Raw genomic sequence first — 23,566 nt, 5'->3', positions numbered from 1 at the left:
TGGCTCAGCACCATGCTGAATTGCAACCCTGGCCTTTAACTGCTAAGAGGATATAACTCTAGTAAACAGAACAACATATCCATGGCAACCTACAGTTTTATTTCTAACTTTTCAAAACAGAAAAAGGTAATTATTTTTTTTCTTTATATTTTTATATTCCTATGGCTCATAATAGCAGTGATGACCTCCTGGCTGGGCATTTCCAAGCTATTAATGACAGGCTGAGTTATGCGACCTTGACTTCACCTGCAGCCATTAACTTTTCTATCTAGTCATTAACTGCTGAGAAATGCCCTCCCTTTTGGTCATTATTTCTTATATATGCATTTCTTAAATAGGCATTTTCTGTAACAATTACATGTCAGAGTAATTTCATATTTTTTTATTAATAAGTACTATCTTATCTTTGTGTTCAAGCCACAGAGATCCTTTGACATCTAGCAGCTTGCACATCATTTAAGTTTCTAAGGAAGAGGTCATCATTTATGCACAGGCAAATGGGAGACAGAGGGCTTAAAACATCACATTTTACATGGGAGGAAAAAGCTTTGCATCATTTGAGTTAAATCTATGGAGCATATTCAGAAATGCTGAGGAATTCATTTTTAGATCGGGCATTTAGATGTACAATGTATGGCACAATACCAGCTAGAAAACCCTTAGCGTTAATAGTAAAGGTGACCTCTAAGTTATCCCTTCTGACTACTGGATCTTTAGACAAAATGGTTAGTAATTTCACTGGGATTAATTTGCTAGCATTTTGCAGACCCTTATCTTATTTTCTGGAACTCATAGAGGGATCAGAATCCACATGATATATTTCTCTTATCTGTCAGTGCAGCAGTATAAGATAAAAGAAGATTCTTATTGAATGGATATATTTTTCATTGTCCTTCATACCATAGATTAAATGGGACTTGTATGATTTTTATTTTCCTGATAGAGCAAGCCATACTTTTGCATAAATAACATCTGTGTAATTTGAGAACTCTTATGAAGAGCTCAGTAATCAGTTTTTTTTAGATGCTGTAATTAAAGGCCTTACCTGGATCAAAAAACAAATGTTGCTGGAGGGGAAAAAGATTGTAGAGTTATTTTCAAGGGTGGGACTTAGTTGTCTGCATGAATGACAAAGAATATTATCATATATGCCTGGAAATGTCAGCAACAGAGGCTTTGTTTAATTTGTTTGCTCCTGTAACTCAGACATACAGTTACACTTCTGTAAACAATGTTTGTTCAATGAAGTGCTTAGTCCTTTGCATAGGAAATTTCTCTGACAACATCGTTGACTAACAGGAAATATCTGTCCTATGAAAAGAAAAGACATTTCCAGGAGATAAAATTTGGTTTTCTTTTCATTGTTATCTTATTTAAGTGTCTGGTTTATTAGAACATATCATCCTAATTTTGTACAATAGAGGGAAAAAAAGCAGAGTGAGGTGAACAAGGCCAAAAGAACGTAAACTAAAGAAGTAAACTCTGCAAATCTTGATAAATGCAACTCCACCAGTAAGTGACAATATAGGTGAAACATTTCTCTTTTAAACTTTTTTCCATTAGTTTTTTGACAGGAGTACACTAGTTCAGCTTTAATGAGATTCTAGTGTAAAAACTTCAGGGCTAAATAAAAGAAACAAATCAAAAGGACCGGATGATTGCCATTTAATGTGAAAGAATGAAAGTGCAAACAATCATTGTATGACATCTAGCTGTGCTAGTCACTGCAGAATGACAGGTAGAACAATTCAAAGTTACTGATCTAAAGATGGAATAACAGCTCATATGTTTGAAGTGCTCAGAAGATGAAGAAATAAAACAGACTCTAAGATAAGACATGGTTAAGCCTTTTAAATTCCATGCCTTATTGTCAGTATCATTTGAACACTTTTGTACACTTTTTTTTTCCCCCTCAGAAACTATTTTATCTAAGGAATTACTTTTAAGAGCTGATTTTTATTATTATCCTTCAGGCGGAATGGTATGCTTTGTTTTTCAACAAGATGAGAAAAAATGTACACAATGAAAAGTATATTACTAGTTTGTTAAGCACCCATATTGTATATATTCAGAAGTATGTATTCTGAGGATATATTGTTAAGCTGTGCTTTTTAAGCAAGCTCAATAATTCACATGCTAATTTACTCTACAGGTAGCCTGACTTTTTTAACATGCAACATAACAAATTTGTTACGAATTTCTGTTTATATTTTCCTTGTCTATTCTTTTCTTGATATTATTTTAAGGCTCTAAGGAAAATCACCTATTCTTTCTTTCAGCAAGCCTTTTTATCAGTGAAATAACCTATTCTAGTTACTGCTGGAAACAATAATCTGTAATTGCTGCTTTCAGTCCTAATTTGGCCTGTCCCTAGTTTTTCATCTCAATCTAATCTAAACCTATTTGAGCAAATAAAATGATATTTACCTCATCCTCTGTTACAAGCTTTCAAGATTACAGGCTTCAGGAAAAATCAATACAAAATACCAGCTTAGCAGCAGGTTTGTGCTCAGAAAGAATGCTAACTTTTCTTTCCTGCATTTTCTGACTCTCTACTCCCCTGGAGTGAAAGCAAACCTTAGACTATAAGGAATGAAGGGGAAAAAAAGAAACACAAAAAACCCAGTCTTCAATGATGTGTTTGGTTCATGGTTAGTAGCCACTTTTGAGCTTACAAGCCAAAGTGCAGTGCATGGTCAAGCTCCTAACCTTTAGCTTTTGCTTCCACACTACACATCTTACAGAGTTCACCAAAAGGAAGGATCTTGACCTCTTGGATGATTTTTCAGACTCAAATACCATCTTCATTTATTATTTATTTGCTTCAAGCAGTTGGGATTTGAGGTATCATCATACCTGACTGACTGATTTAAGGAAGTGGCCACCTCTCTGTGGGAGAATCTCATGAGAATAAAATCCTATTACTTTCCAAAAAGATTACTTCATTTGCTGCCTGAAATAAGCTTTTGATGAAAACATTTGAATGTTGAGTTTGTAAACAACCAAGAATTCTCAGCAGCGCTACCTTTTTTTTACCTTTTTTTAAAATGCTGAAATGTCTGCTTGGTTTTATTTTGATTTTGCTTTGTTCTGTTATTGTTGGGCTTTTGGACCAAGAAATCAATTAATACAGAAAGATGGGTCTTTATAATAATTAAACTGGACCTATCGACCTTTTTAAACTGTTTGTCCTCTCTCTTTTGCAACAAAACAAGAGAGTTCTTCCTTTTAAAACTTGTGTTGGGTTTCTCTTCCATAGCTCTCTCCACAGGCTCTCTCTTCCCACCCTCACCTTGTGAATAGTCTCTGATTTGAAAAAATTATGAGGAGTTATTTGGTCTCTCTTTAGGCCCTATGGGATGATAATTGTGTAATAGCTATGTAGTGTTTGAAAGAAGCTCTAAACCAAGTCAAATATTTAACTTATCATCCCTTTTTTAAATATTTAATTCAGGACTCAAGTATGCTCAGATAATTAACAAATAAGTATGTCCTTTTCTTTGGATGCCTATATAAGAGTAACATAGACACACCCAAAAAAGTAGATCACCTAAGTTTTTATTTCCCCAAGAACAGTAGGAGCCATATCAATGCATTTAGGGGAAAAAATCTTTTAAATAGGAGATTAAGACCTAATTGTATTCACCTAACTGTGGTTACTAAATTAGTACCCAAGTCACTCTATGCACAGAAGTTATCAATGGAGGGAGATAAGCACCTTCAGAGTGCTTGAGTCTTAAGTGAACTGAACTGCCATTTGGAGATATTTCTTTTCATTAAATATAGAGGGTGGCTAAGGTAATGTCAGGTGATTCATCCTAAACTTATTTAGGATAAAACCTAAGTGATAATTTTACTGCCAGCATCTTCTAAGCCATAAGATCCCTATTCTGCAGATCTTCTGTCACCCATGTAGGTATTCTCCAGAAACCCAGAGCAGTTGAAGTGCCTATTAGCTTCTAGTTCTGTGTTGAGGGACAAAGGATATTTTCTTTAGGGAACTACTGCTAGATCATTTAAAGTAATTAGGCAGCTGAAAATGTAGACAGAGTGATCCCTTAAGTTTATCTTCCACAAGCATGGTACCTGAGGATTTTGGAAGATTCTAGGATATCCCATTTGAATATTTAATACCTACATAATTTTTAAAAACTGGTAAAAGAAAGATCAGAATCTTTCTCTAAGTGTCACACTGAGCCAATGACACAGTGTGGACCAACCTTCAGTCCAATTCAGTTTTGGTCATTTTTGAGGAAAAAATTAGGGGAATTTTTATTGTGAAAAGAAACAATACTCATTCCAATCTATGGAACTTAAAAATATTTGAAGGAGGGAAGAGATACTTCAGCACAGTTTCAACTGAGGGAAGCTGGAGAATGCTGAATGCCTTACTGTGGCTATGCAATCATTGTTGATCATGGACTGTAGTAAACTCCAGTGGAAGGTTAGAGGGTGGTTGCCAGACCAAACTCTCCACAGTGCCCAATCCCAGCTTGTACACAGCAGTAGGACATGGACATCAGTTGGAAACTGCAGTGAGCTTGCACAGGAGCTGGTTATGGCCACAAAGTATCCCAAGAAGTACCTAGCAGCTTTTCCCTAGCAGAGCAAAAAGAACAGTAGAGCAAGGACAGGGCCAGTTTCATCCTGTAAAAGCTGAAAGAAATATCTTTATCAAAAACACCTTGTGCCATGGAATCCATATTAGCAGACACAAGAATACAGAAGATTGTGATACTCTTACAAGTACTGAATATATTTGCTCAAGCAGTAAAGTGTCATGTTAGTAGAAACATTACATCCTTACATACCCCTCTGTAAGATTTTATTCTACTATGATCCCAGTGGTTAGGAGTGACATAGTGTAAGCTTCTGTGATGTAATGAAGAGAAATAGCTGCCTCCAGAGGACATTTCAGGAGCTCTATATTGGGAGAGACATTTAAATAATGTCTATTCACTCCCCTGTGCTCCTCCAGTCCATTTATTGTAGCCACTTGTTGTTAGTAGTCTTGTATTTCACTGATAAGCTCTTCGGAATACTGGTATATTTATATAGTTTCTAATAAAACAAAGTATTATCTTGTAAACCCTAGGTACCACCAACACAGGAATCAACACAACTACCACTATAAATGGTAACAATAGCACTAATAGCAGTATTCATTAACAATGACAAGACTAACAAATTCTCTCAATACCTAATCATGCATTTAGAAGATAAGCTTTTCAACAACCTGTCAGTGCTGTTTTTTGAAGAAATAATACTTTCTGAAGGGTTAAAGATTGCATAATCATAATGAAATGACTTTCTCTGAAAAGTCTAAATTGATAGAAAACTCTGAGAATGCAGAGACAAAGGAGGCAGGCTGATTCGTAAGGGCAGCTGCTCCTTCCTCTTCTGAGCAGAGTGACAAGAAAAGGTAAACAAGATAACAGCAGAAGTTGCACCTCCACAGCTGCCAAGAACCCTTTCTCTTCCAGAAGGTGGTCAAAACCTAAAATTCTCCCGTAGACGCTGGGAATCAAAACATGACACCTTCAGACTTAAAAGAGCAAGTGTCAGCCACCTGTGCCACTGAACTGATATTTAAGTATGTTTTGCCATCTCAGGGTGCAGAGACTTGTCTTAACTTTCTAACACTGTCAGGCTCTATATTTATTGTCATCAAAGAGCACTGGATATACTCATGTATTGCTTTTTTCTCCTTGAAAGACTGTTAGGCTCCTAATTTTTTGGTTTTACATGCCTAAAATATCAGTTGTAAAACCAAGCAAAAAACAGTTCTTTGTTTCTGACCCTGCTTCTAGTAATCTAAATGTAGAATTTCCAAGATAAGAATTTGCATCTAAGTCTCACTGCTTTAAGGTGTTGAACGTAACTAATTGTTTCACCTCTCTGAGCCTTAAAACCCACACAATGCCATCATAGGCCCTATTTTTAAACCTCAGTTTTGCAGCATTCCCTCCATTCTTCACTAGCAAAAATTCTTTCTTCGTGGTTTAACCCAAGGATCTAGGCTGCACTTTATTGTTCATCTTGCACATCTAATCGTGCAATTGTACCCAGCCAAGCACAGTGTGGGTTTCTGCCTAACATTAATTAAGTAGAACGGATAACTTCTAATAAGTGGCCTCTGAGTTCTGAAAGGCTAAATTACATCAAAGGAGAAAAGTATAAAATGTCTTAAAAAGTATAAAATGTCTTAAAACTAAACTCTATTCACCCATATGGCCAGGAAATACTGGAGATGTAAAGAAGCTTTTGGATGCTACACAATGCAGGACTGCTTTGCCTACATGTGCAAATAATGACAGTCTAGAGGGGAATACATGAAGAGTCTTTCCAAAAAAAAGAACAGTCATGATAAAGGCTTCTACTTTGCTTTTGTCACCTCTAAAAAATTATTTTATTTGAGCTAACACATTTTCTTCTGACTTTACCAGGAAAGGCAGCAGGATGCTTAATTTGTTTGGGTTATTAAATGCAATTTTTGTGCCTTTCCATGTTCTTAAAAAGTAAACTTCCTCAAACACCACTAAGGAAAAAAAAAAAAAAAAGAAAAAAGAAAAAAATAAGGAAATTGATGCAGAATGGGTAATACTGAAAGAAAATCAGAAGTTTGGATAGCTTTCCTTTTACTTTTCCATTGAGATACTATTTTTCTGAAGTTTGGAATAGTTTCCAACTATTGGATTATTTTTTCTCCCTGAGATGGTTATTTTTTCATATTTTCTCCTGCTGCTGGGGATTCAGTCTCAATTGGAGAAAGCAGGCATTGAGGTCAAATTACAGCTTAAAAAAGTGTTCAACCTCTATTTCAGGGACGGACAGAAAAAAGACCCAATAGTCTAAACAAATGCTGAAACTCAGAGAAAATGATTTATTGGTAAAATAAATCCCACCCATTCAGAAGATGAGAAATTAATATTATCAGGTAGAATATGCTTCTACTTTAAAAACAATTTAGACGTCCTTGATTTGAGATTGTAGGTATCTTTAAATTTAACCATTTACTTTGTACATAGAGGAATTTGGATTTAAATTAAATTCAGCATGCTATGCAGCTGTAGAAATGTCACAGTAAACATCCTTTTTTATCTACATTCTTAGCTTGCATTTCTTGTGCTTGTTGGTGAATTTTGCCAGACATGTTTTGCTGTATTTTAGTGAATAAATTGTAATTTTTAAGGGCTTTTTTCCTAATTTACAGAAGTAATGTCTTTTAAAATTAATGTATACAGCAGAACATTCTAAGTTTAAGAAAATTAATTGTACAATGTAATGAAAGATTTTTCTAGAGCTAAAAACAACATCATTTAAAATAGTCAGCTTAATGTTCTGAAATATAATTTTGCTTTTGTTGCAGTTGAAAAATGAAGGTTTCTTTTATATTCTGTATATCCCAAGATGATTTCAAAGCACTTTCACTTAGAAAAGCTAGCTGCTATTACATATGAATTTTCAAAGCTTGCCAAGGCTTTGGGAGGAATGATGAAAATTACTATTGCACGACCTTCAGGTTTTCTTTGTTTCATAAAAGGCTAAGATAGCATTTTTGTCATTTTTCTTTCAGCTCAGGTCTTTCATCATAAATATCAAAGCATGCAATTATGCCTGCTCATATCCTACCATATTCTGCCTGTTTTCTATCCATAGTGATGGTGTTCTCTTTTAGGATACCTTTTTCTTGTTTTTCTCAAATCTGAAAGAAGTCCCATGTTTCTGTTGAGTGCCATAAATTGTTCATGAAATGCATGTTGCACTGATTAAAAAGGAGAAGAGTTGATTAAAATGGCTTTTATTCATTTGTTCTAAGCAAAATCCTGAAGTAATGTTCGAGTGTCAAACCTAACAGGATCATAGGAGACTGATTTGGCCTACAGGTGTAATTTTTAAATAGTGCTCATTGTAAAAAATGGGACAATCTTCTCCTCTATTAAAATCTCTAGTTTCATGCTCAGTTATTCCTGTTGTTCCTTTTTATTTTTCATGTAAAATTTCTTGTTTTGTTTTGTTTTGTGGTTTCATGTGGTCTCATCATCAGAGACATAGAATGCCCATAGTTGCTGTTGCCTAAATTAAGTCATAGTTGCATAATATACCTCAAAATTAGGTTACTTCTATGTCTTAAGTACTTCAAATGAGCATCTATTTGCTTTTTTGCATGTGTTTACTGATCTATTCCAATTCACAAGGCATACTGGCATAACACAGGTGTTATATCAGACTGAAATATCCATGGTTCATTTGCTTCTGAAATGTTTTTTGTTTGGTTTTGGTTTTTTTACAACTGCTACCTTAAAAACTAATAACAACTTATACAGTAAAAATATTAGAATTCCATTGATTGACTGAAGAAAAAAAAATTCTTTCTTGAAAAAAAGAACAGCAAACCTTTGTTAGTGCTTGCAGGAACACACCTCCCCAGTTTTTGTTTATTATGCTCAGATTTTTATCAAATTTACAATGACACAAGGAATACATTGTTTTCATCAATTTGAACTGTGCTGTCACATGAATGTGAACTTACTGGCTATGTCTTAAGTTAAATGTCAAGGGATATACATTTTCCACATAGAATAAAATTGATTTCAAGTTTCTTTTAACGGTGGTGGAGCAAAAAACCTCCACTGTATTTTTAAACCAAGTAGAACTGCCCCAGCATGTGTTAATAAAAATGTATATGCCTGAATAGTAACAGTGTTACTCACAGTACCTAATATAAAAAAAAAAATTTAACAATAATAATTTGAACTATCAAAACCTTGCTATATAATAAGATTTCTTGATGTGAGATTGTTATAAAATTAATAAAAGTGTTTAAAAAAAAAACTTAATCAATTTAATTAAGAGAACACTTAGACATTTTTCAATCCTCTTAAAAAAAGAACACGAGAAAGGAACAAGCAAAAGACAAGGGCTTTCTGAGGGTTTTTTTGCATGTACCTTTTGAAAAGTCCCTCCTCAGCATATAAATACTCCCAGCAAAACCCTCAGCATAGTGGCTATATGTATCAATACTGCAAAAGAAAGGAAGATGACACTCACCATAAGAGAATTCATTAATTCTTAAGACTTCTAAAATATTAATAGGACTTTCAAACAACATTGCTTGCTTATGCAGTGTCCATTCTGTTCACTGTGGAGTTGAGCTGATAGGTGGAAATTCTTATATTACTATATATCCTTCTTCCTACATCACAGTCCGTTCTTGTTTATTTTCCCACACTGAATGATAAAAATGCTCAGAAATTATTGTACATAAAAAAACCAAAAACATGATAAAGTGGCTGAGAGCTATAAACAAAGCAGCTGCTTGAAAAACTTTTTAATGTCTGTAGCAACTCATGGAGGATTTTGGCCTCTGCGTATCTGGAATCCATTTGAAGCAACTTGGCTTCTACAGTGTCTCTTTCTATCAGCCAAAAACTGCATTTCAAATGTTAAAACTCGGTAATTAAAGGGATCTTATACTGAATAACACCTTAAAATGCATTTCATTCTCCATACATAATACTTGGATCCCAGGATACTTTAAAGCCTAGCCATAAAGCAACTGATGCTGAATTTCTTTTTAATTGGAAGAAACTCTTTAATCCATTTTAGCATTCCTTATGCTTACTATAGAATAGCAATAACACTGTTGTTTTTTGCTGATTATAAATCTATCTCCCTGTAAGTGTATCATCATCCATGCTGAAATAATGTCTTCAACTACTAAAAGTTTTCCTTTGCCTTTGTTAGGAAAACCATAAAAATGAATTAAAAAGTATGCAAAGTAGTAGGAAGACATTCTAAAGTATTCCCTTTTTCCAGAGGCAGACACTGTTAGAGACTGATGCAGGTGTAATATTTATGATCAAGGCTGAAGAGACCAGAGCTTTGTTAATAAAATTAAGGAGGTATTCCCAATTGCACAAGTGTAAAGTGTGGGCTCCAACCCAGAACCATACAGAATACTTCAAAGATAGGGGGTAGAGGCATTACTTATTGCTTTCAGCATAGGCAATAAATAAATAAAAAGGTGAGCTGAAATGTGGTATAGCGGGAAACAAAAAGAACCAAGTAATGGAAAGTAACACACATAATAACAATTATGAGTTACAATGATCACTAGAACATCATGGCACCAAAAGAATTAATTATGCTGTGTAGTTGACAGAAATCAGAAAAAGGAAAGAGAGTCTTCTTCCCAAAATACTGCATAAAATATAAGACAAAGAAAGATGTAGGTGAAGGGGGTTCCGATGATGACAATTTGTATATTCAAAGGTTAGTTCACAAAAATAAATGTAAGCAAGTTGCATTGCATTGCTAACTTTATAGTTAAGAAAACAATACTGAATGCTTAGCAATAAAGAAGCTCAAAGTTGCTACTAATTTGCTATTATTTTTACTCACTATTTCTGATAATTAAATAATAATATAGTCTGATTCGCTTAAACTAGTACAGTGCCTCAATAAACCAGGTTTAATGATGTGTGATCCTTTAAACCATTTCTTTCTAGGATTATGAATTCTAAAAGCACACAGGAGGAGTAAATCGGAAGTGATAATATACAGGAATTGTTTGAAAACATTGGGCCCACTAAGCAGAATGACCACAATATAAATTATTTCAAAATTGCAGGAATAAGACTCAAACCAAAAACAAGTACTGTGACATCAAATTACAGAAAGGATTTTTCATTGGGTCTTTGTTGTTTCTTTTAATAGCATAACTAGTCAAAATGACCCTAATATCAAACATGGGGGAAATTAAATTTTGACTCAGGATAGACATATGTTGACTGTGTTTTAACCGAATTACAGAGAGCATAACTTACTTCAGCAGAAAATGTAAGATAAAAGTCAGTATTTGTAAATGGCAAAATCTGCAAGATTACTTGAGCCAAGCTGGAAATCCTATCTTTGTGAACTCAGTAGAAAGAATCATAAATTGTGTCAGACAAACATTTAAAATAGAATGAGAGAGCCAAGAAGACAAAAAAAAAATCACATATACAGAGACTAAAAAAAAATTATGTATTATTTAACTATGAAAGGAACAGGAGGTATGTCTGAAAATTTGTGGGTGTTCGGGGCTCCCGGGGACTTATGAGACAGATTGTGAATGACAAGGACATAGTGAGAAAACAGGTTGTTTCTTCCCAACAGTATTCATCTTAGGTCATACAGTATTTTCAAGAGGAGATCTTTCTTCAGTGTTGATCCTACTGAACCATTACCTTCAGATGCCTCAGTTTGTGGATGACACCAAGCTGAGTGGTGCATTTGATATGCTTGAGGGAGGGGTTGTCATCCAGAGGGACATTGACAGACTTGAGAAGTGGGACCAGGTGAATCACATGAAATTCAACACGGCCAAGTGCAAGGTCCTGCACCTGTGTTGGGACAATCCCCAATATTAGTACAGACTGTGGAATGAATGGATTTAGAGCAGCGTTGCAGAGGACTTGGGGATAATGGTAGATAAAAAATTGGACATGAGCCAGCAATGTGCACTTGCAGCCCAGAAAGCCAGTCATACCCTAGGCTGCATGAAGAGTGGCCAGCAGGTTGAGGGAGGTGATTCTGCCCCTCTGCTTCACTTTCATGAGACTGCACCTGGAGTACTGCATCCAGCTCTAGACGCCCCAGTGCAAAAAAGACATTAATTAATCTGTCAGAGCAAGTCCAGAGGAGGGACACAAAAAAGATCAGAGTGCTGGAACACCACTCCTATGAAGAAAGGCTGAGTTGAGGTTGCTTAGCCTGCAGAAGAGAAGGCTTCATGGAGATCTTATTGTGGTTGTCTTATTAAAAATAAATAAATAAACTTGGGTCAGTGACAAGAAACTAAATTGCTGGAAGAAGAAACCTAAGCCATGTACTCACCAGAGAAAATAAGTTGTCTCAAAACCCCAGTCAGGCCAAACTAGCCTCAGTCCTTGACTAACTGACTTTGTTATCAACAGCACTAGGAAGAAGGGGGAATGGGACAGAGGCAGTACAAGCTTTTACCAAAATGTCACCAAAAGTAATGTGTTCACTTCTAAATACACTAAAGTAGCTTGCAATAGTGTATTAATGCAACATACTTATATTCTAACACAAAATCAGTGGATTTGAAGTATCATGAAGAAGTCTGACAGAGAAGAAAACCAAAAATGACAGCGCAAAAGGATGTGGAATATAGGTGCTATTAGATTTCTAATGAGGCCATTCATATAATATCTTTCATAAAATGGTACATAAAGAAGCCTGAATCCAGGGCACTAATTCAGGTATCCAACAGAATGTTAATGAGGAGACCTTAAGGGCAAGGAAGTAAAAAAAAAGATGAAATATTATATATGATCATGTGATGACCTAGGGATTCATTTTAGGAAATTTACCAGTAATTAAAAAACTGCAATGATCTCCAGTACAGTCAGATGTTTCTAGGGGTATGGAGACCCTTAGATCTGTGCACTAAACATTTCTTGCTATGCCACATACTTCAGTGCATTTCTGTAGGACATTTATAAGGTACTCTGTGACATTACCAATGAACTGCACAATCCAACATGGCAGCTTGCTCTTCAGGGTCTCTCTGAAAAACAGTCTCAGTGTATACATATATATACACACACACACCCCCCCACACACTTCCTTGTAGCAGGGAGCAAAGAGAAATTATCTTAAGACTTGTAACAAAGAACAGGCTGGCTGGTTAGCAGAAATATGTATTCAGCAGAGGAAAGAAAGTTCTAGCCCTTCATATCTGGCTTTTCTTTAGCCTTAGCCAGAGTAAATCAGGCAACAAGATTCGCTAAAGGTTGCAGAAGTTAAACCTCATGTTTGTAAATCTCGTTAATTATGGTGTATGTGTTTGTTTTTCCAGTAAAGTCAGTGAGAGGGAAGGATGAAGAGATACATATTAGTAAGACTCAGATGTAAAGCAGTTCATTTTTGCTTGATTTTCAGTTTCTAGTCTGTTAAGATTCTTTGGATCTTTCTGTATAGAAAACTACCACAAGACCTTCCTAAATGTATTTAGCTTTTCTTGGGCTAATCCCTTAGCAACTCATTTGTAACTATCCATTCAATTAGCATAGCACCTATTACCCTTGAAATTCTAGGGCTTACTACCTTAGACAAACTAAAGCTTTAGGAAGTGTTAATTAGGAGTTACGGGACTTAATTAAGCAGGAGAAGGAAAAAAAGTTCTCAAACACCATGTTGCATTGTAACATGTATTTCTATTCAGAGTAACAGTTAATTCTGTTAGGAATAACAGTTACGATATTTTAAAGTTTGAGAATCTATATATCAAAGAAGAAAAAAATTAAAGTTGACTTGCATAGGCTTATTGAAGTGTGATGCATTTTGTACGAAGCCACCTCAGTTCCAACATTGTTACAAAAGGGATAACTGAATGACTTAAGCAGAAAAAACTTTACTCATGTCCTGTAATTCAGGTAGTGTTCCATAAAACAAACAAGGAAATTCCAAAAATGTCTGGCTGGGATATTAAGCATGCTGGAACTTCAGTCTCTAAAGGTCTTCAGTGCACAGGTATTAAAAAAATTTCTGAATATTAAGGATTCTTCCTTCCACTGGTAGGAATGCATCAGGAGGGAAGAAGATTGACTAAAGCTGTGTTTTGACAGGAAGAAACATTTTCAAAATATTATTTCAAGTCCTGAATAAAGTTCTTTTGAAGAAAAGGTGTAGCCTGTTTTTAACCGGCATCAATGAATGAAGTATTATTGCACTTGGTCTTTTACTGTCTTTGTAAGTAAGGCTTATTTAAACTACTTCCAGGTGACTTTGGTTTGGTCCCTCACTTTAGGAGGAAAATATCTGTCTGATGAATCAATATAGATATGTGTAGATATATCAGGCAGATATTTTCTCATTCGAGTAGTTTGATCAGAACATTTTGTGCATACTTAGAAATATTATCTGCTATGATAAAGATGTCTACCACTTTTCTGAATATACTGTTCACAATTTTATCCTCCAAATCAATTTTAATTTTAAAAATGAAAAATGTTAACAAACTCAGAAAAATGTTTTCTGGTAAGTTAAATGAAAAATCTACATGAAAATCACTGAAACATCTGACAAGCCACCTAAAACTAAATTCATAGTTATTAATGGTAAGATAGAGTAACCTTTCATATTATGATCACGACTATGGGACAGATGTGTCTTGTTTTGTCTTTATTGCAGCTTCAAGGTTGCAGTTCATCGATGGGGAATATACTGTGGTCGTGTGGAAGCACTCTTTGTGGTGAAACTTTTGAGATCCAGTCTGTAGACACAGACGAAACATGCAAAGATTAAGTTTTCCTGTAAGGTAGTCTTAAAGAAGGATTGGGGTCTCTTCACTCTGTCTTGGTAACTGTAAGGGATAGGCTTAATACTATCTAGCCTGTAGAGGAACTGTATTTTGAATTATGCTGCTTCAGAACAGTAAGTAGATTCTACCTCTCAGTAGCTTCCTTAAGCATGGGTCCAGATCCATGGAAGTTAATGACACTTTACACTTTCTACTCATTTGCTTCAGCCAATTAGAGAAAGAATTGAGAGTCTTGGTTCCCTGTTTTCTTAAATAAGGTAAATGTTATAGAAAGGTCATCAGACAATAAGCTGAAGTTGATAGTCAAGTAGTGGTAAAGACCAGCAGTAGATGAATAAATGCCACAAACCAAGGAATTGCAGAAAAGGAATAGTTTTGAAGAATTGTTCCCTCCCTGTGTTGCTACTGATGTGGGTACTGCACTTAAATAGTGCAAGTACAGCATAACCACAGTCTCTGCGTTACATATTTTTGCCTTAAACTTTAGATCACAAAGTGCGATGGCACCAGTTAAACATGATTACAAACAGTCCTTTGATGTATTACTGTACACTGGTTATATTAAACTATTTCTTGTTGCAATCAGAAGCAGAAGAGACCACTTAATGCTGGATACATATATAGTAACGACAAAGAGATTGTAGAAACTGTGTGATCCTTTTAAGTTTTTATTTAATACATTTATGACATATATTTCTTTGGGTTTCAAAGAGATTCAAAGAGTAAAAATTGTGATAATTATATAAAAAAACCTGAAATGACAATAATGCAGGTACCTGTATTAAACAGAATTTATGTAAACTGTTTTTTATTTTAGCATTTTTTCTTCAGCCTCCTAAGTTACCAAAGATGCAGATGCCTTCTTATATGTAGCCTTGAAGGTGATACAGTGTATTGATTTGACACATCTTGAGACCTAATAATCAAGTACATGTTTCTATGATTGGCTGATGCTGCCTTGTGTCTGGCTGCCTAAAGAATGTTAAGTTGACTGAGGTCATCTATAGCCTATAGATAATCTACACAACTAATAAAAATGCTAAGTAGACTGTCAATCTGTTTTCCAATCATATCAAACCTCCTAATCCAATTTGTAATTTTCAAGATGAAACTAATCTAAAAAATAAAATAAAATATATGCGTTTACTAGAACAGAGTGATATATTACCGGTACACATCTAGCTGCATTTTAACATTTGAGCTTTCTCTTGAAAGGCTATGATGATGAATATCATAGCCTAGTAAATTTTTAACAGATCTTTATGGACAGAACATTGTACTGGTGATTATTATCCAAGGTAAAAAAAAAACAGCTGTATCTCAGCCTCAGATATGTGGAATGCATTACTCTATAACCTTAAAAATCCAGTTTGTGCTTTCTCATAAGGTATTTTCAGCTGCAGATTCATATCTGAGGATGGTATCTGGTTGAAAGTGTACATTATAAAAATAATAGTAATATTTGGTACTGCATACAGTCAACTCCAAATATTCTCTTTTGCTGATGTAGTAAAATGTATATTTCAGTTGAATGGACTTAGAGAGATAAAACATAGGAACTGTGACTGTGGAATACTGTATTTTCAGTTTTTGGCAAAACCTTAAATTTAGCTGTGGATCCAAGATTACCCTTCCTCAAACTGGTAGGTGTTAGCAAATAAGCTGTGGTCAAAAATTTCACACTGTCAGAGGGTAAGCATTATACTTCCTTTTCAAGATGTGCATCTAAAGGAAATCAGAAGTTAACATAGACTGTGAAATTCCATTTTCATCATTAGTCAGATAATTTCATAACTTTATTTAAGCTTGGTTTAAACTCACTTACACATAGCAATATATTGGAGGGTTCGTTGATGCATTGTCAGTCTTGTTTGGTTATGTGAATACAGATTTTACAGCATAAACCAGTCCACAAAAAGTTACCATGACTTTCTGCTGCAGGCCCTTTAAATCTGATAGACTCTCAGGCAGATGTGGCCATTTTCTGATTCACTATTTGTCAATGTATGTTAAATTTCTCTTCAGTTTGCTTTCTAAAGATCAGATTCCTGAAATAATGTGAACGTGTTTAGCTTAGAGCATTAAATATTGATTCTGAATGTTTTTAATTAGACAATATAACAAATCAAACACATTCATACGTGATAATCCTATTATTTAGCCTTTGTTTTCAGTCGTACAGCTATATATTACAAAAACAGTATAAGGAGTTAAAAATTTTAAGGCCCAAAATTCATCTTGGCTTCTGGTGACCTGTTGTTCAGACTGGGGAAATTATGATATTTTCCATCCAGCCTAATCTCCTCCTTTTCCTTCTCATGAAAACCAGAGACAAGGGGAAAGGCCGCAGTGTTGGGTTCCCACATCTCATCCGAAAATAGGATGGAAAAGAGATCATCCAGACTAGGAGCTAGGAGGTGTTCCTACACCCCAGCCACGCTCTACCACTAAAGACAAGCTAAAAAGTCATAAGTATTATTTTGCTTAGCAGAAGAATGGCAAGAATGAAGTTACATGTCCTGTTCTAGGAGAGTCATTCACAATACTGAGGAAGGTGTTTGACATCCATATACAGTGAATTCATAATAGAATGTCAGATGTGCATGATGAAGGGTGCAAAATGAGACAGCAGGAAAAAGTAAATTAACAGTAAACATTTTGGCATTCTTTTTATTTGCTGTCTAAGTCTTTCTTCAAACAGCAAACCCCTAAATAAGTGAAGTTGTGAACTCTTTTATAGTGAATTTTGAGTCTTTTGCAAGATGGCACAATTTATTTGCCCAAAAGTATTTCTACTGCCATTTAAGGCATTAAGGTATCCTGCCTGGTTTCTACCCTCCCCTCATAATGGAACAGAGATGCAAATTTTTTACGGTATGTTTCATTCCTATATGAGGGTTACAGCTTATTTTCTAAAGCTTATTTTCTTTTACTTTTTTGTGGATCCTTTAGAAGTAATGTATAGATTTCCAGGACCTTTTAGACAGCTGAAGGGGAACTTTCTGCTTTTAGGTAAACTTTGATGACATTTTCAGACATTTTGCCACAGTCATTGTTTCTTTTAAAAACAAATAAATGAAAAATGTTTGTGGTTATTTTTTTTTTATAAAAATGAACTTGATTAGGGTTTTGATTACTTTCATGATAGGGGATTTTAAAACTCTCCAAATATAAAACAAAATAAATTTTAAAAGTGCATCACTGAAATACTGCAAAGGGACAAAATTAACCTCCATTCTCAGTGACAGGGATTTTAATGTAGGTAGATTTCTCCATTATATATCTTCTTTACAAAACAAAATTACTGAAATCTACTTGTGTAACCCATAAATATGATTTTTCTTAACCTCTTTTGGATACTGTAGAATCCATGTTTTTTTGTTTCCTTCCAACTTTAGGAATTGTCGATGCTATGACGACTTTAGCAGTAGTTGAACTATTGCACACATGATCCCCCAAACTAAGGATCATTTTCAAGTGATTATTTTCTAGGTGAGACAGTTGAACATGCAATAAAAAATCTAAACTGTGACTTAGAGAAAAATGAAAAATGTTGTGAAAAGTTACTTGGAAATCTCTTAGTCAGTTACAGCTAAAGTCTGCCTACTCCCTACAGTGCGGAATAAAAAAATTTCTGCCTTCCTTTCTTCCCAGTTTGGCCAAGTAGAAACTTATCTGATTGTGATTTCAGCCAAAGAGAAAGATAAAGGCATTGCCTTCACCCTTTCTGTAGTAGAGTCATGGCAAAAAACCTGGTAGCTGTTAGGAGAACTGATGTTCTTTCTCATTCAGGGCAGCCAGTCAGGAATGTTGAAACACTTTCTGAAACAGAAAGAGTGGATTTGTTTTTAGCTATGCCAAAGTAAGGGTTGATGCGAAGAATTTCACCTTATTCTGGGTGATGCCTGATGTTGCAATCAGCTCCCAGAAGGCCATGTCTGAGCTGATTTTCAGTAATTTCAGTTATTTTTAGTTAGTTATCAGTAGGTAAAAGAATAAAAATATCTTGGCTTTTTTTCTTCCTGTCCCTCTGATTGGCAGAATTTCAACTCAAGGCTTTAGATCTGTGACTGTAATTTCTTCCTGACTGCGCCAAGAATATTTTTTGGCATCTGGCATTTTAACAGTAATATTGCCAGTGACCAGCATTGGATAGAATCAAACTACTGGCACTGTATTTTGTAATTTTCACAGAAGCATTTGATTTGATTGACTCTAGAATGCTGATTAGAGGAGATAAGACTATGATGCTCTTGAGGATAAGTCACTTAACTCAGATTCATGACTGTTTAACAAGAAGAGCACACAGATTTGTTGTACAGGGCAAGGAATCTGGCTTGGCTGAAATGGACTGTGATGTCCGCCAAGACTCAGTCTTCAGACCATGTTTATTGAATTTATTTGTCAATGATTTATTCTTGATTGTATTAAATCTATTTTACAACTATATAGATGATGCAATGTTACAACATGGTTCTAATTCATTGGCCATGGTAGGGAAGGATTGGGACAATTTATGGAGGAAACTTTAAAAAAGAAAGCTTTTTCTAATGAACAAGAAAGCTGCTAGCTATTAATTTCAAAACAAACCCCAAACACTTCTTCAGTCCTTACTCAGGAAAAAAAAAAAAGCAAGCCCTCCACTGAAATACATACTTTAGTCATGACTTAAGAGTTGGATCAACACAGCCTAGTTACTCTTGAGCAATTTTGTGTTGAAATGTTGTTAGTTAGAACCAGGTATAATTTTAAAAGGTAAGAACTCCACTGAATATATTGTACTTAAGAAACAGATGAAGCAAGAAACAAAAAATCTGCAATGTGCTGTCAGATGAAAGGTTGTTTAAATGTAGAAGTAAGAAAACCAGACTGCAATATCAATAAAAAGCTACGTAGATTTGTTTTATATTAATGCTATGGATAGATAAAATACAATTTGCCTTTAGGCAAATTTTCAGATTTGTAGCTTGACAGAATATAAGAACACATCACTGCAGCTTTTATGTGAATAAGTCAACTTACTTCCTCCTCAGTGAGTCTGGAACTATGCAAATGTATTTTATGTTTGGAGAGGCCTCTGGTTATATGAAAACAATGTTGTTGTTTCTTTTAGATTTTAATTTAATATTCCGAGCCTTGGAGGGAGAAATCATCATAGACTCATTTACCCTACAGTCAGTGTGACATTATGGGAGGGTACATTTAATGCCTTAGCAGTAAGCATTTTGAACAGGCATCCAAAGGTGATAAGAACTTAAATAATCTTTGGCAAAATTCAAATGCAGCTTAATTGAATATTTAAAATCATTCACAAGGTATAATTGAGAATAAATTATGTAATGATGTAGTAGGAATTATTTGATTTTATACTTCCTTCTGCTTAGAAGTACCACAGATGCTTGGATATGGGTAGGGCAAGTTTCTTGCTGTGAAAGTCATTTGAGATGCAATACAAAGCATTGTACATTAATGAGATTTTATTATCTTCTTTTCTGATATTTTCATGAATGAAAATATAAAGGTATTTATATAACTCTTTAAAGCAGGTGGTAGTTTAGACCTTCATTTTATATTGGCATCTTCTTTTGTATTTTAATATAGTCATTTTAAAAATCAAAGAGTCTTCACACGCAGTGAATAGAGCATATATGAGGGTATGCGGTATAAGACATGCCTTCTTCAAGGCAGAAATATTTAGATGTCTCTCCTCTCTCTTGCTTTTATGCTTCAGTTTTTTGTTTTGGGGATTTTTACATTTTTTGACGTGTGGAAAGATCCCACAGGTTAACTGTCTATGCCATGAAAACCTCCTTATGCTTGGCTTCATATTTTAAAAAGTCAACAGAATAACCTAAATCTTGGATGCATGCATTACTGACACCTAAGCCCTATGTAAGTACTCCAAATGTTAGAATATGCTAATACTAAAAAGAAAGCAGTATATGTTTATTTTGAAAAATATTGAAGTCCTGAATGTTCATCCCATTTGTCAGTAAGTACATACAGTAATCTCATCAAACTGCAGCTTCAGTGAGAATGAAAGAGTTCTAACTCCAAATTTCAGTGACAGATTTTGATACCTGTCGTCAAGTAATGTAGTTATATATGTTGAAAATATGTTTCCATGTACACAGGAAACTAAGAAATGCATACTTTGTTCATAACTCCAAGTCTATTGCAGTCAAAGTTTAGCTCAGAGGGTCTCTTTCATGGATGTTTATCAGGGTCACTCTGTTGCTTGTTCCGCTTTCTGTCCTGTGTCTTCACTTTACCTTTACCCGTATTGCATTCCTTCTCCTGCCCTAACTATGCTAGCAAAATCCAGAAAATATGGATTCCTTTTGCTAGAATACGTTATTCAAGTTGAGGTGTTGTTATAATAGAATAACTCTTCTGCCACCGTATGCTAAAATAGCGGAATCCTATCCAGGGAACGTGTTGCCAGCATTGCTCTTTGTATGTATCTATCCTGTACTTACACGTATGTAAACATTCCTTTGTGTTAAAAATGGAAAAAAACAATGAGTCTAGGCTGGTTTCAAAGTCAGGAGTCATTCTCAAGAGAAGACTGAGTTCTTGAAGTGTTGATGCTGACTAGTGAAGAAGGAAAATCCTGGTGGTGAGGAGGGTTCCTGTATTTAATTGCTTTAACATATAACAGACAGAAATAGAAGACTTAACTCCATGGAGCTGACTATCCACGATGGCCTCAGGGGCAGAGACAGAGGTGGCCCTCGTTTGCCTTATGCCTGGCAGTTCAGTTGCCTTAGTCAAGCTCCAAACATGCAGACTGAACATGACAAGGGTCACTTTGAACTGAGTTAGTCCTTTTTAATTGCCAGCTGTATTGACAATTCCTTTTGAAGCTCAAAATTAAGGATTCTGAGAAATATAGGTTGGCAAAACTCTGCTCTTAAACAATTACATTTTCTGATTTGCAGACCTTATCAAAGACTTAATGACAATATAAAGTTTCTGATTTGAAAATACTAACATCAAATACAAGTGTTCAAATTTGTTTTGATAATATTACCTTCTGTGCTGTGATATCTTCTCTTCCTGTAGCATGGTGAAAGAGGAATCAGCCATGTGTTTGCTATTTTTTCAAACTTTCTTTTTATCTAACGATGATATGGTTTCCTTTAATTTCTTTAAATACTTGTTAACAATCTTATTATATTTGCCAGTTACTTGAAGATCTTCTGAAAGGATCAGTCTTTGAGTAATGATTTGCAAGGTAAGCAGGAACAGAAAAAGTCCGTCTTAAACTGCACATGAATTACTTTTTTTCCCTTATGAATTCACAAGTCAAAGCCCACTTGCACATGCTGAATTTTTGTTTACTGTCAGTTAAATTTTTGCATGTGCAGATCAGACTATTGGATCTGTGTGGTTTTGAGAGGATTTTCCCCAAAAGGAGGGATCTTAAAAAACAAGCAGAGGTGAAAATGTCATGAGCAGGTCAGTTACAGATCTGTTTCAACACCTCTCAGGCAAACTAATTTTTCTCTTCAGTTTATACCTTAATTTATGTTTTGTGCAATGAATCACTGGGATAACCCTAACATTTGCATTCCATGACTTTTGAATGTTTAAAATAGAAACCTTCATGTTGAATTGACAAATGGTTTGTATTAATATAAAATTAGATTTAGGAAAATCATTTAATCTATAAATGACATCTGGTATTTACAGCTTTAGAGTCTGATGAAGATAGATGCACTACCTTACATGTTTATAATATTTTGTAAATTTGCAAATGCATATTTAAATTGATTGTATCCCTCTCCCATCCTTCAAATGTCACTGGTCCTCTAAGGACCTTGTCCAAAGCTCACTTTCATTAATGGAAAGACTTACAGGCTAAATGTATAGCTTAAAATTAAACAGAGACTAGGAACATTCCTGAGCTCTGGAATACTACCCTTTCTACTGTTACAGTGTTAGTGTGTTCCTCAGCATGATTTTGGCCTGTGCCAGCTAGCCTTCGGCTGACTAATTCCTGGATGTAGTTCAGGAGTTAGTGTGAGCCAGAGAAAATCTCTAACAGACATTTTGAGTGCAGCCACCCTGTTCTGGAGCGTGAAAGAGTTTAGTATATGGGTGTGGGATATCCTGTGCCAGCTGGCCTTGGTGTCCTCCTGACTAGCCACAATTAAGTCTAAACCAGCAAGTTTGGGGGGATTGGGATGTCATATGTTCTCACAGCCTTGCTCTGTATAGACTTCCTTGCACAGGGCTGTGTTCAGATAGAACTGGTCGGGACCCTTTTTTTGGATTTCTTGTTTTGATCGTAAAATAAAAATTCATGGGCATGTCCATTCCAGCCCCAATAAGTGTAGAATTCCTAGTTAAGAAAGGACACAATTCCACTAGCCCATCCAACAATAATAACCATCTGGAGTGGGGAGAGTAAGATTCTGGCTTAAAAGAATCAACAACTGGGGAACCAGTAGCCTCTAGCCTGTAGGAGTGTTCCTCTGTGAGTTAGTGTGATGGTGTCTAGGATCTCAGTGTGAGCCTGAGGACAGGTGCCAGGATGCTGTTATTCTCAGAGGGAGAGTCAAGTGGGATCAGACCTTTTAAATTTGAAGTGGCTCTTTTGAGTATCCAGAAGACTGGAATCCAATCCTCTTGGCTTGGAAGAATGGTATATTTAAAGACAAATATTTAAAAAAACCTCTGGACTAACGCCACTTCTTTGTATTGTATTTCTTTTTCTGATTCAACTAGCATCTTAAATGTTTTTGATTTCAATTTATTTGAAAACTTGTCTTGAATTTTAAAGAACAATATTTTAAGCAAACAGAAAGGTAAGGGTCATACGGACACTCTCCCTGTGCATATGTATGTGATTGTGTATAAATACTCCAGTAAAAGAAAATGCATATTCTGCAGTAAAGTTACATGTATTAATTATTTCTAGTGTATCAGTGTTTGTTTCCTCTCTTGATGTTAAATATGTCTAGATGGAGAAGCAAGGGAGGGTTCGTGAGGTTCTTTACAATGGGTTAATGTAATTAACTTTTATGTCAGGATTTAATCTACGCAAGTTTAAGCATAATTTGGTCTTTTAATGTGGTTTTACATGAATGCAAAATGCAATTATTTATCATCTTTTCCTTCTTATGCATGTTATGCACAGGAACATAAAAAGCCTTTACAGTCTTAAACCTATGTTGCTCCACAACAAACTGTACTTCTATTGCATATTTTCTCAAAAAGGTAGAGACA

This window comes from Nipponia nippon, unplaced genomic scaffold, assembly GCF_047370975.1.
Source record: "Nipponia nippon isolate SJK-2023a ecotype South Korea unplaced genomic scaffold, ASM4737097v1 scaffold_1, whole genome shotgun sequence".
NCBI classification, from domain to species: domain Eukaryota; kingdom Metazoa; phylum Chordata; class Aves; order Pelecaniformes; family Threskiornithidae; genus Nipponia; species Nipponia nippon.
Note: the sequence above shows the minus strand (reverse complement) of the source record.